Source organism: Protopterus annectens, chromosome 8.part0, assembly GCF_019279795.1.
Source record: "Protopterus annectens isolate FY-2018-M chromosome 8.part0, PAN1.0, whole genome shotgun sequence".
Taxonomy (NCBI): Eukaryota; Metazoa; Chordata; order Ceratodontiformes; family Protopteridae; genus Protopterus; species Protopterus annectens.
In genome coordinates this window covers 60,781,026-60,808,525 of record NC_056741.1, presented here as the reverse complement: position 1 = coordinate 60,808,525, position 27,500 = coordinate 60,781,026, and the positions used below count along the sequence as shown (strand labels likewise).

Here is a 27,500-nt window from a genome sequence, read left to right as displayed (position 1 = left end):
CTGTAACACATTGCATTTAAGTTACCTGGCACTTGCTCACTAAAGCAATTATATAAGTCAGCTCTAAAAAATTAAAAGCACTACACCCTCACAAACTCCCCCTGGAGTACCTTGCTCCCCATTGGCCCTTTTTTTCAATTATAAAGGAATTCCCAATACTATTCTAGTATGTCCAAAGGTCAGTTGTCAATCTCCTCTCCGGTCCAGCTGGTGAATCTGGGAATCTTGAGGCAATGTTACAACTGCCTCATGTACACAGACAACCCTCTCCTCCTCCCAACAAATTCCAACACATGTGAGAGATGCAACCATATAGCCAAACTGGAGGCTAAGCTCTCTCAACTCAGTACTGGCGTAACCAGTCAGGAGGAGAAGGAAACCACACTCACTACAATTCCAGTCTCACATAGACCTACCACGACAACAAACCAAACACATAAACACACAAAAACATACTCAGATGCTCTAAATAAAAATCTGCCTAAGCAGCAGAGACCTCCAAAGCAGACACCCAAGCAACCGCTACCCCAAAACAAAACACGTGCAGCACATAGCTCACAAAGCCAGTGTGCAGAACAGTCACAGCCCTTAAGGCTAAACAACACACCTGATACACTTGTAATAGGTGACTCTATCGTCAGGCACACTGATGTCCCGCTCACCAAGCTGAACAAGGAGAAGGTCACGGTGAGCTGCCTGTCGGGCGCTAGGATCTGCCACATAACACAAGCACTCAGGTCACTCCAAGGCAAGTACAAATATGACTCAGTCATTGTCCATGCTGGTGTGAATGACCTGAGACGTACCTCCCTGGACTACATGAAAAGAGACATAGAGGAGCTCTCTGAGCATGTAGCCCAGGCCGGTATGACCCTGACCTTGAGTAGCATCTTACTCTCACCAAGAATGATGCCACAATATGAAGACAAGATGATCAATTTCAACAATTGGCTTAAGTGTTGGTGTCATTCAAAGGGGATCCAATGCCTGTCAGCCTGGGATGACATGCTCGACAAGCCACGATGCTTCGCTAGGGACGGCTTGCACCTGTCACCCCTGGGCTTTCGGATATTGGCAAAGGCTCTTGATACCCCTATAGTGCATTTTTTAGGCAAGGCTCAAAAGACAAACCCACCTCCATAGGTATCACAAGGGATAAGAAACTAAGAGTAACGCTACTCAATGCCAGAAGTCTAAACCTCAAGATGCATGCACTCGAAACTCTCCTTAGCATGGAGAACATCGATATCTGTGCAGTAACAGAAACCTGGTTCAAGGCTCCCGAGAGCACCCCAGCACTACCAGGTTATACCTCATACCATGCTTTTCGGCCCCAAAACTTGGACCGAACCACAAAAGTAGGGGGAGTATCAATATTCGTCAAAGATAACCACACCTCCAGGTTGGTGGCACAGCACGAAGCATCAGAGACTATCCATGTGCAACTAACTGTGGGTAAAACTGCCTTCCAGTTTATAGCCTGCTACAGACCACCCTCCCAAACACAGGAACCCCACTCAGCCTTCCTGAGAATACTGGAAAATATGAAGGTCTCTCCAAACACCATTATATTGGGCGACTTCAACTACCCAAACATAGACTGGGAGCATTACTCTAGCTCCAACACACTAGCCCAAAGGTTCCTAGAATTTATAAACTCAAATGCTATGGAACAACTTGTTACCACTCCCACAAGAGGGGAAAACATAGTGGACCTGATCATCACCAACATGGGGACACTATGCTCCAGACCAGAAGTGTATCCCTCACTGGTAAGATCAGACCATAAACTAATCTCACTGGATATTCACATCCCGACCCCACCCCTGCCCAGAAAACCACAGTGAAAAACTTCTCTAAAGCAAATTTCACACCTCAAAACCGAGGCGAAATCCTTCAAAGCCCCGGCCTGTGGAAAATACGCCCCAGACCGCAGAATCCTTTATAAACACATTCTATGAACACCTTCAGGAATGCATGGATCATGCAATCCCAAATAAAACCAAGACCCAATCCTCCAAAGGCAGACATCCTGTCTGGTGGACCCCAGCCATAAACAAACTATACAATAGAAGGAGGAAGCTACTACATGATAGAGCAAAATCCCAAAAAGGGAAGGCATCTCTGATCAGTATTAGCAAAAAACTACGGGCACTCATAAAATCGTCTAAGGCCAGTTTCGAGAGAAAAATTGCACAGGACACTAAGGATATTCACAAGGCTTTCTTTAGTTATGTTAGGAACCCGGGAGGGAATTCCCAGATATGCTCAGAATTAGTCCAAAATGACAAAAAATACACCGAGCCCACAGACATTGCTAACATCCTAGCTGACAGGTTCAGTGCAAACTTCTACCCCCCCTCCCCACCAAAAGGGCAAATATCTATCCCAACAGAGTACTGCCCTCCTGACATCTCAAATGCTCAGGTAAGAGCCGCCCTCTCCAAAGCAAAAAACACAGCATCAATGGGACCAGATGGTGTCCCGGGCTGTGTCCTACATGAACTCCAAGAAGAGCTAAACCCAAACATAAAACTACTGTTCAATCTTAGCCTTACTACAGGATATGTACCCAAAGAGTGGCGTACAGCAACAGTGGTCCCTCTCCACAAAGGTGGTGCCTCAACGGATCCTGGAAACTATCGCCCCATAAGCCTGACTAGCTTGGTCTGCAAAGCTATGCAAAGGATCATCATGGACCTCATAAATAAAGATATTGGGGACCTACAGACACTGGATCCTACCCAGTTTGGCTTTGTTAAGGGCAGATCCTGCCTCTTAAACCTGGTTGATTTCTTTGAAACAGTCACCAAGGCCATTGACGAGGGGAAGGTGGTCCCACACAGCCTACCTGGACCTCGCAAAAGCCTCCGATACAATACCCCACTCGGGCATTATAGATAAGCTCACCAGCTTAAATATAAACCCCTATGTCACTAGATGGGTTGCAAACTGGCTCAAGGACAGAACCCACATGGTTAGAATCGCTGCAGCCATGTCAGACTCCAAACCAGTTACAAGTGGCATCCCACAAGGCTCAGTCCTGGGACCTCTCTTGTTCGGTATATATTTCTCGGCGATACAGGCCAACATGGAAAGACTGTGGCTGGCCAAGTTCGCAGATGACTGCAAACCGTGCGCCATAATCAACTCTCCAGCCGACACAAGCATCCTCCAAAAGGGCCTCATAGAAACAGACAACTGGTGCCAGAGCCATGGCCTCAAGCTAAACGCCAAAAAGTGTATAGTCATCCCCTTTGGCAAAAACAAAGTGCCCACAAATTACCACATAGGTGGTAATCCATTAAGTACAGAAGAAGTCATTAGGGACCTGGGGACCCAAGTTGATAGCAATCTCTCATTTGACAACCACGTGGCCAAAGTGGTTAGAAAACATTTTATATAGCCCACCTTATCATGAAGGGATTCACATCTAGATCAGGGGAGGTCATCGTGCCTCTTTACTCATCCCTCATCAGGCCCATAATTGAGTACAATGCCCTTTTGGGATGTACCTTACCAGACACCTGCAGCAACTGGAAAGACCCCAAAAGTACCTCACCAAGAGGATCAAAGGGCTCAAACAGATGCCATATGCTGCCCGGTTAAAGAAACTCCAGCTCTACTCAGTGGCATACCGCCTGCTCAGAGGCGATCTGTGCCTGACGTATAAAGCCATGTCCTACCCGGAATTAATGGACATGCTGCACCTCAGAAAATCCAAATCCCATCGAGCTACGCGCTCGAGAGACTTGAACCTCAGCACTGAAATAAATAGGACATGCTGGAGCGACAGATTCATAACCCAGAGGCTCCCTTCACTCTGGAATAAAATCCCAGTCCAGGTTAGGCAGAGTCCCACATTGACTCTCTTCAAGAGGAATCTTGATGAGTGGATGGGAGATCATAGGTTTACCCCGGCTATCACTTCTGTGTCACTGTTAGACAGAGGCACAGTATGCTAACTTCAAAAAAAGGCATAGCAAAATTAATTTAAAATGGGTGGCGAAAGCCAAACACACTCTGGTTAGGCTTATAAATGCCCTAGGGCAGATAGCCTAGTATGAACCTATGAACCTATGAACTGAGGCAGTAATATAATGGTTATGGAAACATGTACACATTACAACAGGAACTGAGGCAGTAATCTAATGGTTATAGATTCATGTACACATTACAACCAGAACTCAGGCAGTTATCTAATGGTTATGGGTACATATACACATTGCAACAGGAACTGGATCAGTAATTTATTGGTTATGGATATATGTACTCATTACAACAGGAAATGAGGCAGCTATCTAATGGTTGTCTATACATATAGACACTGCAACAGGAACTGAGGCAGTAATCTAATGGTTATGGATACATGTACACATTACAACTAGAAATGAGGTAGTAATCTAATGGTTACGGATATGTGTACATATTACAACAGGAACTGAGGCAGTAATTTAATGGTTATGGATATGTGCACACATTACAGGAGGAACTGAGGCAGTAATCTAAAGGTTATGGAAATGTATACACATTACAACAGGAACTGATGCAGTAACTTAATGGTTATGGGTACGTTTACACATTACAGGAAGAACTGAGACAGTAATCTAATGTTTATGGATTAATGTACACATTACAACAGGAAATGAGGCAGTAATCTAATAGTTATGGATACATATAAACATTACAGCAGGAAATGAGGCAGTAATTTATTGTTATGGATTCATGTACACATTACTACAGGAAATGAGCCAGTAATCAAATGGTTATGGATTCATGTACATATTACATGAGGAACTGAGGTAGTAATCTAATGGTTATGGATACTTGTACACATTAAAACAGGAAATGAGGTAGTGATCTAATGGTAATGGATACATGTACACATTGCAGCAAGAAATGAGGCAGTAATCTAATGGTTATGGATACATATACACATTGCAGCAAGAAATGAGGCAGTAATCTAATGGTTATGGATACATATACATATTACAACAGGAATTGAGGCAGTAATTTAATGGTTATGGATACATGTACACATTGCAGCAAGAACTGAGGCAGTAATGCAATGGTTATGGATACATGTACACATTACAACAGGAACTGAGGCAGTGATCTAATGGTTATGGATAAATGTACACATTACAACAGAAACTGAGGCAGTAATCTAATGGATATGGATAGATGTACACATTACAGGAGGAACTGAGACAGTAATCTAATGGTTATGGATACATGTACACATTACAACAGGAACTGAGACAATAATCTAATGGTTATGGATGCATGTACACATTACAGCAGGAACTGAGGCAGTAATCTTATGGTTATGGATTCATGTACACGTTACAGAAGGAACTGAGGCTGTAATGTAATGGTTATGGATATGTGTACACATTCAACAAGAACTGAGGCAGAAATCTAATGGTTATATATATATGTATACATTACAGGAGGAATGGAGGCTGTAATTTAATGTTAAGGATTCATGTACACATTACAACAGGTACTGTCGCAGTAATCTATGGTTATGGAAACACGTACACATTACAACAGTATCTAAGACAATAATCTAATGGTTATGGCTACATGTACGCATTACAGCAGGAGCTGAGGCAGTAATCTAATGGTTATGGATACATGAACACATTACATGAGGAACTGAGGCAGTAATCTAATCATTTTGGATACATGTACAAATTACAGCAGGAAATTAGGCAGCAATCTATTGGATATGCATACATGTAGACATTACAAGAGGAACTGAGGCAGTAATTTAATGGTTATGGATACATGTACACATTACAGCAGGAACTGAGGCAGTAATCTAAAAGTTATGGATACATGTACACATTACATTAGGAACTGAGGCAGTAATCTCATGGTTATGGATAACTGTACACATTACAGCAGGAACTAAAGCAGTTATCTAATGGTTATGAATATACAACAGGAAATAAGGCAGTAATCTAATGGTTACAGATAAACAGGATCTCAGGCAGTAATCTAATGGTTATGGGTACATGTACAGATTAAAATAGGAACTTAGGCAGTATTTTAATGGTTATGGATAGATATACACATTACAGGAGGAACTGAGGCAGTAATCTAATGGTTATGTATACATGTACACATTACAACAGGAAGTGAGGCAGTAATCTAATGGTTATAGATACGTGTACACATTACAGCAGGAACTAAAGCAGTTATCTAATGGTTATGAATACATGTACACATTACAACAGGAAATAAGGCAGTAATCTAATGGTTACAGATATGTGTACACATTGTAACAGGAACTGAAGCAGTAATCTAATCGTTATGGGTATATATACACATCACAATAAGAACTGAGTAAGTAATCTAATGCTTATGGATACATGTACACATTACATGAGGAACTGAGGCAGTAATCTAATCATTTTGGATACATGTACAAATTACAGCAGGAAATTAGGCAGCAATCTATTGGATATGCATACATGTAGACATTACAAGAGGAACTGAGGCAGTAATTTAATGGTTATGGATACATGTACACATTACAACAGGATCTCAGGCAGTAATCTAATGGTTATGGGTACATGTACAGATTAAAATAGGAACTAAGGCAATAATCTAATGGTTATGGATACATGTACACATTACAGCAGGAACTGAGGCAGTAATCTAAAAGTTATGGATACATGTACACATTACATTAGGAACTGAGGCAGTAATCTCATGGTTATGGATAACTGTACACATTACAGCAGGAACTAAAGCAGTTATCTAATGGTTATGAATACATGTACACATTACAACAGGAAATAAGGCAGTAATCTAATGGTTACAGATATGTGTACACATTGTAACAGGAACTGAAGCAGTAATCTAATCGTTATGGGTATATATACACATCACAATAAGAACTGAGTAAGTAATCTAATGCTTATGGATACATGTACACATTACAACAGGAACTGAGGCAGTAATTTAATGCTTATGCGTACATTTACACATTACAGTAGGAACTGAGGCAGTGATCTAATGGTTATGGAAATGTGTTCACATTGCAACAAGAACTGAGGCAGTAATCTAATGGTTATGGATACATATAAACATTACAGCAGGAAATGAGGCAGTAATTTAATGTTATTCATTCATGTACACATTACAATATGAAATGAGGCAGTAATCTAATGCTTATTGATACATATACAAATTACAGCAGGAACTGAGGCAGTAATCTAATGGCTATGGATACATGTACACATTACAACAGGAACTGAGGTAGTAATCTAATGGTAATGGATACATGTACACATTATAGCAGGAACTAAGGCAGTAATCTAATGGTTATGGGTACATGTATACATTACAGAAGGAAATGAGGGAGTAATCTAATGGTTATGGTGATATACTCATTACAACAGGAACTGAGGCAATAATCTAATGGTTATTGATACATGTACGCATTACAGGAGGAACTGAGGAAGTAATCTAATGGTTATGGATACGTGTACACATTAGAACAGGAAATGAGGCAGCTATCTAATGGTTATGGATATATGTACACATTACACAAGGAACTAAGGCAGTAGTCTAATGGTTTTGGATACATGTACACAATACATGAGGAACTGAGGCAGTAATCTAATGGTTATGGATTCATGTACACATTACAACAGGAACTGAGGCAGTAATCTAATGGTGATGGATACATGTACACATTACAGCAGGAAATGAGCTAGTAATCTAATGGTTATGGATGCATGTACACATTACAACAAGAAATGAGGCAATAATCTAATGGTATTGGGTACATGTACACATTACAGCAGGAAATGAGGCAGTAATTTAATGTTGTGGATTCATGTACGCATTACAAAAGGAACTGAGGCAGTTATCTAATGGTTATGGATACATGTACACATTACAGGAGGAACTGTGGCAGTATTACAGAATGAACTAAGGCAGTAATCTAATGGTTATGGATACGTGTACACATTACAGCAGGAACTGAGGCAATAATCTAATGGTCATGGATTCACGTACACATTACAACCAGAACTGAGGCAGTTATCTAATGGTTATGGATATATGTACACATTACAACAGGAAATGAGGCAGTAATATAATGGCCGTGGATACATATACACACTGCAACAGGAACTGATGTAGTATGGATACATGTACACATTACAAATGGAACTGAGGCAGTAATCTAATGGTTATGTATTCATGTACACATTACAGCAGGAAATAAGGCAGTAATCTATTGGTTATGGATACATGTAAATATTACAACAGGAACTGCGGCAGTAATCTACTGGTTATGGATTCATGTACACATTGCTACAGGAACTGTGGCGGTAATCTAATGTTTATGGATACATGTACACATTACAACAGGAACTGAGGCAGTAATCTAATGTTTATGGATACATGTACACATTACAGCAGGAACTGAGGCAGTAATCTCTGGTTATGGGTACATGTACACCTTACAACATGAACTGAGGCAGTAATTTAATGGTTATGGATACATATACACATTACAGCAGGAAATGAGGCAGTAATCTAATGGTTATGGATTCATGTACACATTACAACTGGAACTGAGGCAGTAATCTAATGGTTATGGACCATTTATACATTACAGCAGGAACTGAGGCAGCTATCTAATGGTTATTTATTTATTTAACATTTGTTGACCGGGAAAGTCTGACTAGGTTCCACAGATCCTGTTTTCAGCAGAGGCCTGGGGAGAAATGCTCCAGAATTGGTTATGGATTCATGTACACATTATAAAAGGAAACTGAGGCAGTAGTCTAATGGTTATGGACCATGTACACATTACAACAGGAACTGAGGCAGTAATCTAATGGTTATAGATACTTGTACACATTACAGCAGGAACCGAGGCAGTAATCTGATGGTTATGGATCCATATTCTCTAATTCAGTTGGTAAAATATGGAATCACTTACCACAAGACCTTACAACCATAGCCTCTCTCCCTCTATTTAAAACTAACCTAAAACTTTTCTTCTCTAACCACTGGTTATGCTCTTGTACCAACCCTGACTAACTGATATTCTCTAATTATCTGATACCCTCAAAACATAACATTCTCAACCATAACTCTTCATGCAACCATTCTTTAAACTAACCTTCCTTCTTAATTCCTAACACTGTCACTCCTGAGTACCACTTACCATGCTTAACTCTTCCAGTCTTTTTTTTCAGTCCTTTTGTAAATTTTGTTAAACTGAAGATGATTTATTCTATATTAATGTCATTTTCTAATTTTTGTATTAGATGTTTCTGTTTGTTTTTTTAGTATGTTTTATAGTATGCTTTTAACTGGAGCTTTTCTCCCCGGGCCTCCACTGAAAATGGACATGTATCCAGTTGGACTAGCCCGGTCAACAAATGTAAAATAAAAAAAAAAATAAAATACATATACACATTGCAACAGGAACTGAGGTAGTAATCTAATGGTTATGGATACATATACACATTGCAACAGGAACTGAGGTAGTAATTTTTTTATTTTTTATTTTACATTTGTTGACCGGGCTAGTCTAGCTGGATACATGTCCTTTTTCAGTAGAGGCCCGGGGAGATAAGCTCCAAGACATGGTCTAAATACAATAGTACAAGTTCAAACAACACAGAAAAAAATATCAATAAACTAATAAAAAATAGCAATTTTAAAAAGGAAATAAAACTCATCAGCAATGGTCTTAAGTAATTAACAGTACAAAGTTTGTAACAGAATATATTATTGAGGAAAAAAATCATAAAACAGTGAAATTTCAAGTATGGAGACATATCAGGTTAGGTCATAGTTAAACAAAGGAAGTTAGGTGAGTAGTAATGTAGCAAAGGAGTTACTTAAGAAGAGAAAGTAAAAAGAGGATATAAAAAAAAGAAAAGGGGTAGATAAGAAAAGTATGATAAGATGGGGAAAAAAGTAGCAGAGGCTAGTAAGCATTGGATAGGTTAGATAACTTAGTAGAGGTAGATGCCTAGTCTGGTTTTGAACAGGGGCATAGCCAGTGAGTTTTGAGGAGAAGTTTAAGTCTATTTTTAAACAGAGATAATGAGGGGAGTGAGGAGAGGTCACAAGGGAGAAGATTCCAGGATGTACCTACAGAATTAGAGAAAAGGGAATCCCCAGCTCTGTTGTTAGGTTTAGTGGTGTGGACTAGCAGTTTGTGAGATGAGCGTAAGGACTTCAGATTTGTGTAGGGGGTGATTAGGGTAGATAAACTTGGAGTATTAGAAGGTTTATAAAGGATGTTGTGGGCAAGGGTGAGTTGGTGAAATTTAATCAGGTGTTGTAGTTCTAACCATCCTACCTGTTTTAGGTTAATGCAATGATGGGTTCGGAATGGGTTGCCTGTAGCAAATCGTGCTATGTTATTATAAGCCATTTCCAATTTGTTGAGGTTATTCTTGGAGAGATTAGTAAAAATGGGAGAGGCATAAAGGAGTGTAGAGATCAAGTGTGTGTGGGCAACTGTAATTTTAGCAGTCGGGGAAAGGAAGGGTTTTATCCTGTAGAGGGTACCGATTTTTTTATTAACAGTCTTTATGGTATTATTGATATGGATATCAAAGTTGAGATTATTGTCAATGGTGACACCAAGTAGTTTGGTGGTAGAGTCAGGAGATATAATAGTATCATTGGTAGATGTTACTGAGAATTGGATAGGGGAGGACTTATGAGTAGGCGTGAAGAGGAGAAGTTTGGTTTTTTTAGGGTTTAAGAGGAGGCAATGCTGAGAGAACCATTGTTCAACTATGTTGAATACTTTTTGGGTGAGAGCATGAAGGTCATGGCATGATGCAGCTGAACATAATAGGGTTGAGTCATCAGCATATTGTATGCAGGTGGCTTGTGGGATAGCTAGATGAAGGTCATTAATAAATACAGAGAAAAGAAGAGGTCCAAGTATTGATCCCTGAGGGACTCCTAAGGTAACAGGTAGAAGGGTGGATAAAGTGTTTTGCCAAAGTACTGCTTGTTGTCGGTTGTCAAGGTAGGATTGGAACCATTTTATGGAAAGTGGGTTTAATGAGAGAGATTTCAGGATGTTTAAGAGAATTTGGTGGTTTACCATGTCAAATGCTTTGGACAGGTCGATGAATAGAGCAGAAGAAAGGTTATTCAGGTTTCGGTATCTGTTAATATAGTCAGTGAATGACAAGAGGGCAGTGGTAGTGCTGTGTGAGGGTCTGAAACCATGTTGACAGTTGGAAAGTAAGTTATTTTCAGTTAGATGGTGGAGTAGTTGCTTATGGATACACTTCTCCATAATTTTAGCTAGGGGAGAAAGTAGGGCAATGGGGCGATAGTTTGATATTTCTGTGGAATGTCCTCCTTTATGTTGGGGGGTTATGTGGGAGACTTTCCATATAGTGGGGATGTAACCTTCAGTAATTGATCTATTTATCAATATAGAAATAGGATAGGCTATGGCCTTAGATGATATCTGTAGATATTCAGAAGGCAGTAGGTTGGCAGAAGGAGAGCATGGTTTCAGTTTATTCAAAAGGGTTTGAATAAATGTGGTTGTAACAGGTTTGAAATGAAAAGGGGGTGGTGGGGTTGAGGAGTATGAGGGTATTGTGAAGGTATTAGGTGTTAGTTGCCTGGCTACTAATTGAATATTATCTGTAAAAAAGGTATTTAAGGTATTAGCTGTTTGGATTGAATTATTCAAGTCTGTATTTTGAGGGTTTGGTGTAGTAGATTTACCTGGGTGCAGTAATTGCTTGATGCTGGCCCAGAATTTTTGTGGGTTGTTGTGATTAGGTTGTTGATATGGTAAGTAGTAGTTTTGCTTATCAGAGAGTATGGCCTTTTTAGTGTCATTTCTTAGCTTTCTAAATGTTAGTTGGTCAGTGGTGTTTTTTGTCATTCTCCATTTGGCCCAGTATTTATTTCTGATGTGAATTTTGTGTTTGGTTTTGCTGGAAAGCCATGGGGCAGGCTTGGCCTTAATTCTTATAGATCTGGTTGGAGCATGGTGATTAAGAATGGCAAGGAAGGTAGAGTTAAAGAAATTAACGGCTTCATCTAAAGGAAGATGTTTTAAGGGAGCCCAGTTGCAAGCTGTAAGTTCAATTTTGAATAGATCAGGGTTAAATTTCTTTTTGGATCTAATATGTCTGGTAGAGGTTGGGTTATGGGTGTTGGTTTTATGTCTAATGATATAGGGGAGTGAGTGGTCACTAATGTCATCAGGGAGGGTTCCAGAGTCATAGTAGTGAGTATGATTGTTGGTTAGAATCCAATCTAGTGTAATAAATAAATAAATAAATAAAAATAATCTCATGGTTATGGATACATGTACACATTACATAAGGAACTGAGGCAGTAATCTAATGGTTATGGATTCATGCACACATTACAACAGGAACTGAGACAGTAATCTAATGTTATGGATAAATGAACGTATTGCAACAGGAAATGAGGCAGTAATCTAATTGTTATGGATGCATTTACACATTGCAATAGGAAATGAGGCAGTAATCTAATGGTTATGGATAGATGTATACATTACAACAGGAACTGAGGCAGTAATCTAATGGTTTTGGATACATGTACACATTACAACAGGAACTGAGGCAATAATCTAATGGTTATGGGTACATGTACACATTACAGCAGAAACTGAGGCAGTAATCTAATGGTTATGGATACATGTACACATTACAGCAGGAACTGAGGCAGTAATCTAATGGTCATAGATACGTGTACAAATTACAGGAGGAACTGAGGCAGTAATCTAATGGTAATGTATTAATGTACGCATTACAGCAGGAAATGAGACAGTAATCTAATGGTTATGGGTACATGTACACATTACAGCAGGAAGTGAGGCAGTAATTTAATGGCTATTGATACATGTACACATTACAGGAGGAACTGCGGCAGTAATTTAATGGTTATGGATACATGTACACATTACAACAGGAACTGAGGGAGTAATTTAATGGCTATTGATACATGTACACATTACAACAGAAACTGAGGTAGTAATATAATGGTAATGGGTACATGTACACCTTATAGCAGGAACTAAGGCAGTAATCTAATGGTTATGGATATGTGTACACATTACAGAAGGAAATGAGGGAGTAATCTAATGGTTATGGTGACATGTATTCATTACAACAGGAACTGAAGCAGTAATCTAATGGTTATGGATACACGTACACATTACAGGAGGAACTGAGGAAGTAATCTAATGGTTATGGATACGTGTACACATTATAACAGGAAATGAGGCAATTATGTAATGGTTATGGATATATGTACACATTACACAAGGAACTAAGGCAGTAATCTAATGGTTTTGGATACATGTACACAATACATTGAGGAACTGAGGCAGTAATCTAATGGTTATGGATTCATGTACACATTACAACAGGAACTGAGGCAGTAATCTAATGGTGATGGATACATGTACACATTACAGCAGGAAATGAGCTAGTAATCTAATGGTTATGGATATGTGTACACATTACAACAAGAAATGAGGCAATAATCTAATGGTATTGGGTACATGTACACATTACAGCAGGAAATGAGGCAGTAATTTAATGTTGTGGATTCATGTACACATTACAAAAGGAACTGAGGCAGTTATCTAATGGTTATGGATACATGTACACATTACAGGAGGAATTGTGGCAGTAATCTACTGGTTATGGACACATATACACATTACAGAATGAACTAAGGCAGTAATCTAATGGTTATGGATACGTGTATACATTACAGCAGGAACTGAGGCAATAATCTAATGGTTATGGATTCACGTACACATGAAAACCAGAACTGAGGCAGTTATCTAATGGTTATGGATATATGTACACATTACAACAGGAAATGAGGCAGTAATATAAAGGTTGTGGATACATATACACACTGCAACAGGAACTGATGTAGTATGGATACTTGTACACATTACAACTGGAACTGAGACAGTAATCTAATGGTTATGTATTCATGTACACATTACAGCAGGAACTGAGGCAGTAATCTAATGGTCATAGATACGTGTACAAATTACAGGAGGAACTGAGGCAGTAATCTAATGGTAATGTATTAATGTACGCATTACAGCAGGAAATGAGACAGTCATCTAATGGTTATGGGTACATGTACACATTACAGCAGGAACTGAGGCAGTAATTTAATGGCTATTGATACATGTACACATTACAGGAGGAACTGCGGCAGTAATTTAATGGTTATGGATACATGTACACATTACAACAGGAACTGAAGGAGTAATTTAATGGCTATTGATACATGTACACATTACAACAGAAACTGAGGTAGTAATATAATGGTAATGGGTACATGTACACCTTATAGCAGGAACTAAGGCAGTAATCTAATGGTTATGGATATGCGTACACATTACAGAAGAAAATGAGGGAGTAATCTAATGGTTATGGTGACATGTATTCATTACAACAGGAACTGAAGCAGTACTCTAATGGTTATGAATACACGTACACATTACAGGAGGAACTGAGGAAGTAATCTAATGGTTATGGATACGTGTACACATTAAAACAGGAAATGAGGCAATTATGTAATGGTTATGGATATATGTACACATTACACAAGGAACTAAGGCAGTAATCTAATGGTTTTGGATACATGTACACAATACATGAGGAACTGAGGCAGTAATCTAATGGTTATGGATTCATGTACACATTACAACAGGAACTTTGACAGTAATCTAATGGTGATGGATACATGTACACATTACAGCAGGAAATGAGCTAGTAATCTAATGGTCATGGATACATGTACACATTACAACAAGAAATGAGGCAATAATCTAATGGTATTGGGTACATGTACACATTACAGCAGGAAATGAGGCAGTAATTTAATGTTGTGGATTCATGTACACATTACAAAAGGAACTGAGGCAGTTATCTAATGGTTATGGATACATGTACACATTTGAGGAGGAATTGTGGCAGTAATCTACTGGTTATGGACACATATACACATTACAGAATGAACTAAGGCAGTAATCTAATGGTTATGGATACATGTACACATTACAGCAGGAACTGAGGCAATAATCTAATGGTTGTGGATTCACGTACACATGAAAACCAGAACTGAGACAGTTATCTAATGGTTATGGATATATGTACACATTACAACAGGAAATGAGGCAGTAATATAAAGGTTGTGGATACATATACACACTGCAACAGGAACTGATGTAGTATGGATACATGTACACATTACAACTGGAACTGAGGCAGTAAACTAATGGTTATGTATTCATGTACACATTACAGCAGGAAATAAGGCAGTAATCTAATGGTTATGGATACATGTAAATATTACAACAGGAACTGTGGCAGTTATCTACTGGTTATGGATTCATGTACACATTGCTACAGGAACTGTGGCGGTAATGTAATGTTTATGGATACATGTACACGTTACAACAGGAACTGAGGCAGTAATCTAATGTTTATTGATACATGTACACATTACAGCTGGAACTGAGGCAGTAATCTCTGGTTATGGGTACATGTACACCTTACAACAGGAACTGAGGCAGTAATTTAATGGTTATGGATACATATACACATTACAGCAGGAAATGAGGCAGTAATCTAATGGTTATGGATTCATGTACACATTACAACTGGAACTGAGCCAGTAATCTAATGGTTATGGACCATGTACACATTACAGCAGGAACTGAGGCAGCTATCTAATGGTTATGGATTCATGTACACATTATAAAAGAAACTGAGGCAGTAATCTAATGGTTATGGACCATTTACACATTACAACAGGAACTGAGGCAGTAATCTAATGGTTATTGGTACATGTACACATAACAGCAGAACCGAGGCAGTAATCTGATGGTTATGGATACATATACACATTGCAACAGGAACTGAGGTAGAAATCTAATGGTTATGGATACATGTACACGTTACAACAGGAACTGAGGCAGTAATCTAATGGTTATGGATACATGTAAAAATTACAGCAGAAAATGAGGCAGTAATCTAATGGTTATAGTTTCATGTACACATTACAGCAAAAACTGAGGCAGGAATCTAACTGTCATGCATTCATGTACACATTACAACAGGAAGTGAGGCAGTAATCTCATGGTTATGGATACATGTGCACATTACAACAGGAACTGAAACAGTAATCTAATGGTTATGGATTCATGTACACATTACAACAGGAACTGAGGCAGTAATCTAATGTTATGGATAAATGAATGTATTGCAACAGGAAATGAGGCAGTAATCTAATTGTTATGGATGCATTTACACATTACAATGGGAAATAAGGCAGTAATCTAATGGTTATGGATACATGTAAATATTACAACAGGAACTGTGGCAGTTATCTACTGGTTATGGATTCATGTACACATTGCTACAGGAACTGTGGCGGTAATGTAATGTTTATGGATACATGTACATGTTACAACAGGAACTGAGGCAGTAATCTAATGTTTATGGATACATGTACACATTACAGCAGGAACTGAGGCAGTAATCTCTGGTTATGGGTACATGTACGCCTTACAACAGGAACTGAGGCAATAATTTAATGGTTATGGATACATATACACATTACAGCAGGAAATGAGGCAGTAATCTAATGGTTATGGATTCATGTACACATTACAACTGGAACTGAGCCAGTAATCTAATGGTTATGGACCATGTACACATTACAGCAGGAACTGAGGCAGCTATCTAATGGTTATGGATTCATGTACACATTATAAAAGAAACTGAGGCAGTAATCTAATGGTTATGGACCATTTACACATTACAACAGGAACTGTGGCAGTAATCTAATGGTTATTGGTACATGTACACATAACAGCAGAACCGAGGCAGTAATCTGATGGTTATGGATACATATACACATTGCAACAGGAACTGAGGTAAAATCTAATGGTTATGGATGCATGTAGAAATTACAGCAGGAAATGAGGCAGTAATCTAATGGTTATAGTTTCATGTACACATTACAGCAAAAACTGAGGCAGGAATCTAACTGTCAAGCATTCATGTACACATTACAACAGGAATTGAGGCAGTAATCTCATGGTTATGGATTCATGTACACATTACAACAGGAACTGAGGCAGTAATCTAATGTTATGGATAAATGAACGTATTGCAACAGGAAGGAAATGAGGCAGTAATCTAATTGTTATGGATGCATTTACACATTACAATGGGAAATAAGGCAGTAATCTAATGGTTATGGATACATGTATACATTACAACAGGAACTGAGGCAGTAATCTAATGGTTTTGGATACATGTACACATTACAACAGGAACTGAGGCAATAATCTAATGGTTATGGGTACATGTACACATTACAGCAGGAACTGAGGCAGTAATTTAATGGTTATTGATACATGTACACATTACAGGAGGAACTGCGGCAGTAATTTAATGGTTATGGATACATGTACACATTACAACAGGAACTGAGGGAGTAATCTAATGGTTATGGATAGATGTACACATTACAGGAGGAACTGAGGCAGTAATCTAATGGTTATGGATGCATGTACTAATTACAACAGGAGCTGAGGCAATAATCTAATGGTTATGGATATATTTACACATTACAGGAAGAACTTAGGCAGTAATCTAATAGATATGGATGCATATACACATTACAACAGGAACTGAGACAGTAATTTAATGTCAAGAATTCATGTACACATTAAAACAGGAACTGAGGCAATTATCTAATGGTTATGAATACATGTACACATTACAACAGGAACTGAGGAATTAATCTAACAGTTATGGATACATGTGCACATAACAGCAGGAAATAAGGCAGTAATCTAATGGTTATGGATAGATGTACACATTACAGGAGGAAATGAGGCAATAATCTAATGGTTATGGATACATGTACACATTACAACAGGAACTGAAGCAGTAATCTAATGGTTATGGATTCATGTACACATTACAACAGGAACTGAGGCAGTAATCTAATGTTATGGATACATGAATGTATTGCAACAGGAAATGAGGCAGTAATCTAATTGTCATGGATGCATTTACACATTACAATAGGAAATGAGGCAGTAATCTAATGGTTATTGATACATGTATACATTACAACAGGAAATGAGGCAGTAATCTAATGGTTTTAGATACATGTACACATTACAACAGGAACTGAGGCAATAATCTAATGGTTATGGGTACATGTACACATTACAGCAGAAACTGAGGCAGTAATCTAATGGTTATGGATACATGTACACATTACAGCAGGAACTGAGGCAGTAATCTAATGGTCATAGATACGTGTACAAATTACAGGAAGAAGTGAGGCAGTAATCTAATGGTAATGTATTAATGTATGCATTACAGCAGGAAATGAGTCAGTAATCTAATGGTTATGGGTACATCTACACATTACAGCAGGAACTGAGGCAGTAATTTAATGGTTATTGATACATGTACACATTACAGGAGGAACTGCGGCAGTAATTTAATGGTTATGGATACATGTACACATTACAACAGGAACTGAGGGAGTAATTTAATGGTTATTGATACATGTACACATTACAACAGGAACTGAGGTAGTAATCTAATGGTAATGGATACATGTACACATTATAGCAGGAACTAAGGCAGTAATCTAATGGTTATGGATATGTGTACACATTACAGATGGAAATGAGGGAGTAATCTAATGGTTATGGTGACATGTACTCATTACAACAGGAACTGAAGGAGTAATCTAATGGTTATGGATACATGTACACATTACAGGAGGAACTGAGGAAGTAATCTAATGGTTATGGATACGTGTACACATTAGAACAGGAAATGAGGCAGTTATGTAATGGTTATGGATATATGTACACATTACACAAGGAACTAAGTTAGTAATCTAATGATTTTGGATACATGTACACAATACATGAGAAACTGAGGCAGTAATCTAATGGTTATGGATTCATGTACACATTACAACAGGAACTGAGGCAGTAATCTAATGGTGATGGATACATGTACACATTACAGCAGGAAATGAGCTAGTAATCTAACGGTTATGGATACATGTACACATTACAACAAGAAATGAGGCAATAATCTAATGGTATTGGGTACATGTACACATTACAGCAGGAAATGAGGCAGTAATTTAATGTTGTGGATTCATGTACAAATTACAAAAGGAACTGAGACAGTTATCTAATGGTTATGGATACATGTACACATTACAGGAGGAATCGTGGCAGTAATCTAATGGTTATGGACACATATACACATTACAGAATGAACCAAGGCAGTAATCTAATGGTTATGGATACCTGTACACATTACAGCAGAAACTGAGGCAATAATCTAATGGTTATGGATTCACGTACACATGAAAACCAGAACTGAGGCAGTTATCTAATGGTTATGGATATATGTACACATTACAACAGGAAATGAGGCAGTAATATAAAGGTTGTGGCTACATATACACACTGCAACAGGAACTGATGTAGTATGGATACATGTACACATTACAACTGGAACTGAGGCAGTAATCTAATGGTTATGTATTCAAGTTCACATTATAGCAGGAAATAAGGCAGTAATCTATTGGTTATGGATACATGTAAATATTACAACAGGAACTACGGCAGTAATCTACTGGTTATGGATTCATGTACACATTGCTACAGGAACTGTGGCGGTAATCTAATGTTTATGGATACATGTACACGTTACAACAGGAACTGAGGCAGTAATCTAATGTTTATGGATACATGTACACGTTACAACAGGAACTGTGGCGGTAATCTAATGTTTATGGATACATGTACACGTTACAACAGGAAATGAGGCAGTAATCTAATGTTTATGGGTACATGCACACCTTACAACATGAACTGAGGCAGTAATTTAATGGTTATTGGTACATGTACACATTACAGCAGGAACCGAGGCAGTAATCTGATGGTTATGGATTCATATACACTTTGCAACAAGAACTGAGGTAGTAATCTAATGGTTATTGATACATGTACATGTTACAACAGGAACTGAGGCAGTAATCTAATGGTTTTGGATACATGTACACATTACAACAGGAACTGAGGCAATAATCTAATGGTTATGGGTACATGTACATATTACAGCAGGAACTGAGGCAGTAGTCTAATGGTTATGGATACATGTACACATTACAGCAGGAACTGAGGCAGTAATCTAATGGTTTTAGATACGTGTACAAATTACACGAGGAACTGAGGCAGTAATCTAATGGTAATGTATTAATGTACACATTGCAACAGGAAATGAGGCAGTGATCTAATGGACAGGAACTGAGGAATAAATCTAATGGTTATGGATACATGTGCACATAACACAGGAAATAAGGCAGTAATCTAATGGTTATAGGTTTATGTACGCATTACAGCAGGAACTGTGGCAGTAATCTAATGGTTATGGATTAATGTGCTCATTACAGCAGGAACTGATGCAGTAATCTAATGGTTATGGATATGTGTAAACATTTCTACTTGAACTGAGGCAGTAATCTAATGGTTATGGATATATGTACACAATACAAAAGGAACTGAAGAAGTAATTTAATGTTATGGTTTCATGTACACATTACAACAGGAACTGAAGCAGTAATCAAATGGTTATGGTTACATGTACACATTATAGGAGGAAATGAGGCAATAATCTAATGGTTATGGATACATGTACACATTACAGGAGGAACTGGCAGTAAACTAATGATTATGAGTAAATGGACACATTACAGCAGGAAATGAGGCAGTAATCTTATGGTTTTGGATTAATGTACACATTACAACAGGAACTGAGGCAGTAATCTAATGGTTATGGATATGTGAACACATTTCTACAGGAACTGAGGCAGTAATCTAATGGTTATGGATACATGTACACATTACAACAGGAAGTGAGGCAGTAATCTAATGGTTATACATGTGTGTACACATTACAGGAGGAACTGAGGCAGTAATATAGTGGTAATGGATTAATGTACGCATTACAACAGGAAATGAGGCAGTAATCTAATGGTTATGGATAAATATATGCATTGCAACAGGAACTGAGGCAGTGATCTAATGGTTATGGATACATGTACATTACAGCAGGAACTGAGGCAGTAATTGTATGGTTATGGATACATGTACACATTACAGGAGGAACTGCGGCTAATGGATACATGTACACATTACAACAGGAACTGAGGGAGTAATCTAATGGTTATGGATACTTTTACAAATTACAAGAGGAACTGAGGCAGTGTTCTAATGGTTATGGATACATGTACATATTACAGCATGAACTGAGACAATAATCTAATCATTATGGGTACATATACAAATTACACCAGGAAATGAGGCAGTGATCTAATGGTTAGGGATTCATGTACACATTACAACAGGAACTGAGGCAGTAATCTAATGGTTATGGATACATGTACACATCATAGCAAGAACTGAGGTAGGAATCTAACTGTTATGCATTCATGTACACATTACAACAGAAAGTGAGGCAGTAATCTAATGGTTATGGATGCATGTACTCATAACAGGAACTGAGGCAATAATCTAATTGTTATGGATATATTTACACATTACAGGAAGAACTTTGGCAGGAATCTAATAGATATGGATATATATACACATTACAACAGGAACTGATACAGTAATTTAATAGTTACGGATATGTGCACACATTACAACAGGAACTGAGCCAGTAATTTAATGTCATGGATTCATGTACACATTACAACAGGAACTGAGGGATTAATCTAATGGTTATGGATACATGTGCACATAACAGCAGGAAATAAGGCTGTAATCTAATGGTTATAGGTTGATGTACACATTACAGCAGGAACTGATGCAGTAATCTAATGGTTATGGATTAATGTGTTCATTACAGCAGGAACTGATGCAGTAATCTAATGGTTATGGATATGTGTAAACATTTCTACTTGAACTGAGGCAGTAATCTAATTGTTATGGATATATGTACACAATACAAAAGGAACTGAAGAATTAATTTAATGTTATGGATTCATGTACACATTACAACAGGAAATGAGGCAGTAATCTAATCGTTATGGGTACATGTGCACATTACAGGAGGAACTGAGGCAATAATCTAATGGTTATGGTTACATGTACACATTACAGGAGAAAATGAGGCAATAATCTAATGGTTATGGATACATGTACACATTACAGGAGGAACTGAGGCAGTAATCTAATTATTATGAGTAAATGGACACATTTCAGCAGGAAATGAGGTAGTAATCTTATGGTTATGTATTCATGTACACATTACAACAGGAACTGAGGCAGTAATCTAATGGTTATGGATATGTGAACACATTTCTACAGGAAGTGAGGCAGTAATCTAATGGTTATGGATACATGTACACATTACAGCAGGAACCGAGGCAATAATCTAATGGTTATGGATATATTTACACATTACAGGAAGAATTTAGGCAGTATTTTAATGGTTATGGATAGATATACACATTACAACAGGAAGTGAGGCAGTAATCTAATGGTTATAGATACGTGTACACATTACAGGAGGAACTGAGGCAGTAATCTAATGGTAATGGATTAATGTACGCATTACAACAGGAAATGAGGCAGTGATCTAATGGTTATGGATACATGTAGATTACAGCAGGAACTGAGGCAGTAATTGTATGGTTATGGATACATGTACACATTACAGGAGGAACTGCGGCAGTAATTTAATGGTAATGGATACAGGTGCACATTACAACAGGAATTGAGGGAGTAATCTAATGGTTATGGATACTTGTACAAATTACAGCATGAACTGAGGCAGTAATCTAATCATTATGGGTGCATATACAAATTACACCAGGAAATGAGGCAGTGATCTAATGGTTAGGGATTCATGTACACATTACAACAGGAACTGAGGCAGTAGTCTAATGGTTATGGATGCATGTACTCATTACAACAGAAACTGAGGCAATAATCTAATGATTATGGATACATGTACACATCACAGCAAAAACTGAGGCAGGAATCTAACTGTTATGCATTCATGTACACATTACAACAGGAAGTGAGGCAGTAATCTAATGGTTATGGATTCATGTACACATTACAACAGGAACTGAGGCAGTAATCTAATTGTTATGGATGCATGTACACATTACAATAGGAAATAAGGCAGTAATCTAATGGTTATGGATACATGTATACATTACAGCAGGAACTGAGGCAGTAATCTAATGGTTTTGGATACATCTACACATTACAACATGAATTGAGGCAGTAATCTAATGGTTATGAATACATGTACACATTACAGCAGGAACTGAGACAGTAATCTAATGGTTATGGATACATGTACCCATTACAGCAGGAAATGAGGCAGTAATTTAATGTTATGGAGTCATGTACACATTACAACAAGAACTGAGGCAGTAATCTAATGTTTATGAATTCGTGTACACACTACAATAAGAACTGAGGCAGTAATTTAATGGACACGTACACATTACAGCAGCATGTGAGGCAGTAATGAAATGGTTATGGATACGTGTACACATTACAGCAAGAAACGAGGCAGTAATTTAATGTTATGGATTCATGTGCACATTACAACAAGAACAGAGGCAGTTGTCTAATGGTTATGGATACATTTTCACATTACAACAGGAACTGAGGTGGAAATCTAGTGGTTAAGGATACATGTACACATTAGAACAGGATCTGAGGCAGTAATCTATTGGTTATTGATTCATGTACACATTACAGCAGGAACTGAGGCAGTAATCTAATGGTTATGGATACATGTGCACATTATAATAGGAACTGAGGCAGTTATCTAATGGTTATGGTTACATGTACACATTACAGCAGGAAATGATGCAGTAATCTAATGGTTATGGATATGTGTACAAATTACAGCAGGAACTGAGGCAGTAATTTAATGTTATGGATTCATGTACACATTACAGCAGGATGGATACATGTACACATTACAGCAGGAACTGAGACAGTAATCTAATGGTTATGGATACATGTACCCATTACAGCAGGAAATGAGGCAGTAATTTAATGTTATGTAGTCATGTATACATTACAACAAGAACTGAGGCAGTAATCTAATGTTTATGAATTCGTGTACACACTACAATAAGAACTGAGGCAGTAATTTAATGGTTATGGACACATACACATTACAGCAGCATGTGAGGCAGTAATGAAATGGTTATGGATACGTGTACACATTACAGCAGGAACTGAGGCAGTGATCTAATGGTTATGGATTCATCTGCACATTACAACAAGAAATGATGCAGTAATCTAATGGTTATGGGTTCATGTACACATTACAACAGGAACTGAGGCAGTAGTCTAATGGTTATGGATGCATGTACTCATTACAACAGGAACTGAGGCAATAATCTAATGGTTATGGATACATGTACACATCACAGCAAGAACTGAGGCAGGAATCTAACTGTTATGCATTCATGTACACATTACAACAGGAAGTGAGCCAGTAATCTAATGGTTATGGATTCATGTACACATTACAACAGGAACTGAGGCAGTAATCTAATTGTTATGGATGCATGTACACATTACAATAGGAAATAAGGCAGTAATCTAATGGTTATGGATACATGTATACATTACAACAGGAACTGAGGCAGTAATCCAATGGTTTTGGATACATGTACACATTACAACATGAACTGAGGCAGTAATCTAATGGTTATGAATACATGTACACATTACAGCAGGAACTGCGGCAGTAGTCTAATGGTTATGGATACATGTACACATTACAGCAGGAACTGAGGCAGTAATCTAATGGTAATGTATTAATGTAAGCATTACAGCAGGAAATGAGGCAGTAATCTAATGGTTATGGATACATATACACATTGCAGCAGGACATGAGGCAGTGATCTAATGGTTATTTGTACATGTACACATTACAGGAGGAACTGCGGCAGTAATTTATTGGTTATGGATACATGTACACATTACAACAGGAACTGCGGGAGTAATCTAATGGTTATGTTTACTTGTACAAATTACAACAGGAACTGAGGCCGTGATCTAATGGTTATGGGTACATGTACACATTACTACAGCAACTGAGGCAGTAATCTAATCATTATGGGTACATATACAAATTACTCCAGGAAATGAGGCGGTGATCTGATGGTTATGGATTCATGTACACATTACAACATTAACTGAGGCAGTAATCTAATGGTTATGGATGCATGTACTCATTACAACAGGAAATGAGACTGTAATCTAATGGTTATGAATATATGTACGCATTACAACAAGAACTGCGGCAGGAATCTAATATTTATGCCTTCATGTACACATTACAACAGGAAGTGAGGCAGTAATCTAATGGTTATGGGTTCATGTACACATTACAACAGGAACTGAGGCAGTAATCTAATGGTATGGATAAATGAACACATTGCAACAGGAAATGAGGCAGTAATCTAATTGTTATGGATGCATGTACACATTACAATAGGAAATGAGGAAGTAATCTAATGGTTATGGATACATGTATACATTACAACAGGAACTGAAGCAGTAATCTAATGGTTATGGATACATGTACACATTACAGCAGGATCTGAGGCAGTAATCTAATGGTTATGGATATGTGTACACATTTCAGTAGGAACTGAGGCAGTAATTTAATGTTATGGATTCGGGTACACATTACAACATGAACTGAGGCAGTAATTTAATGGTTATGCATACATGTACACATTACAGCAGGAAATGAGGCAGTAATCTAATGTTTATGGATTCATGTACACATTACAACAAGAATTGAGGCAGTAATCTAATGGTCATGGATTCATGTACACATTACAACAGGAACTGAGACAGTAATCTAATGGTTATGGATACATGTACACATTACAGCAGGAAATGAGGCAGTAATTTAATGTTATGGAGTCATGTACACATTACAACAAGAACTGAGGCAGTAATCTAATGTTTATGAATTTGTGTACACATTACAATAAGAACTGAGGCAGTAATTTAATGGTTATGGACACGTACACATTACAGCAGCATGTGAGGCAGTAATCAAATGGTTATGGATACGTGTACACATTACAGCAAGAAACGAGGCAGTAATTTATTGTTATTGATTCATGTGCACATTACAACAAGAACTGAGGCAGTTGTCTAATGGTTATGGATACATTTTCACATTACAACAGGAACTGAGGCGGAAATCTAGTGGTTAAGGATACATGTACACATTAGAACAGGATCTGAGGCAGTAATCTATTGGTTATGGATTCATGTACACATTACAGCAGGAACTGAGGCAGTAATCAATGGTCATGGATACATGTACACATTATAATAGGAACGGATGCAGTTATCTAATGGTTATGGATACATGTACACATTACAGCAGGAAATGATGCAGTAATCTAATGGTTATGGGTATGTGTACATATTACAGCAGGAACTGAGGCAGTCATTTAATGGTTATGGATACATGTACACATTACATCAGGAACTGAGGCAGTAATTTAATGTTATGGATTCATGTACACATTACAGCAGGATGGATACATGTACACATTACAGCAGGAACTGAGGCAGTGATCTAATGGTTATGGATTCATCTGCACATTACAACAAGAACTGAGGCAGTAATCTAATGGTTATGGATTCATGTAAACATTACAAAAAGAACTGAGGCAGTAATCTAATGGTTATGGATTCATGTAAACATTACAAAAAGAACTGAGGCAGTAATCTAATGGTTATGGATTCATGTAAACATTGCAAAAAGAACTGAGGTGGTTATCTAATGGTTATGGATTCATGTACACATTACAGCAGGAACTGATGCAGTAATCTAATGGTTATGGATACATGTATACATTACAGGAAGAACTGAGGCAGTATTCTAATGGTTATGGATACATGTACACATTACAACAGGAAATGAGGCAGTAATTTAATAGTTATGTATACATGTACACATTACAGGAGGAACTGAGGCAGTAATCTAATGTTTATGGATTCATGTACACATTACAACAAGAACTGAGGCAGTAATCTAAAGGTTATGGATTCATGTACACATTACAGCAGGAACTGAGGCAGTAATTTAATGGTTATGGATACATGTACACATTACAGCAGGAACTGAGGCAGTCATTTAATCTTATGGATATGTGTACACATTACAGCTGGAAATGAGGCAGTAATCTAATTGCTATCGATACATGTACACATTACAACAGGTACTGAGGCAGTAATGTAACGGTTATGGATACATGTACACATTGCAACAGGAACTGAGGCAGTAATCTAACGGTTATGGATTCATGTACACATTGCAGCAGGAACTGAG

At 37.9% G+C, this 27,500-nt stretch overlaps 1 protein-coding gene across 2 annotated transcripts in view; it reads right to left on the bottom strand.

The window, feature by feature from the left end:
- Positions 1-27,500, bottom strand: part of GPR162 (G protein-coupled receptor 162) — a 1,233,952-nt gene that overhangs the window by 286,485 nt on the left and 919,967 nt on the right. The gene's annotated exons all lie outside the window — the stretch shown is intronic.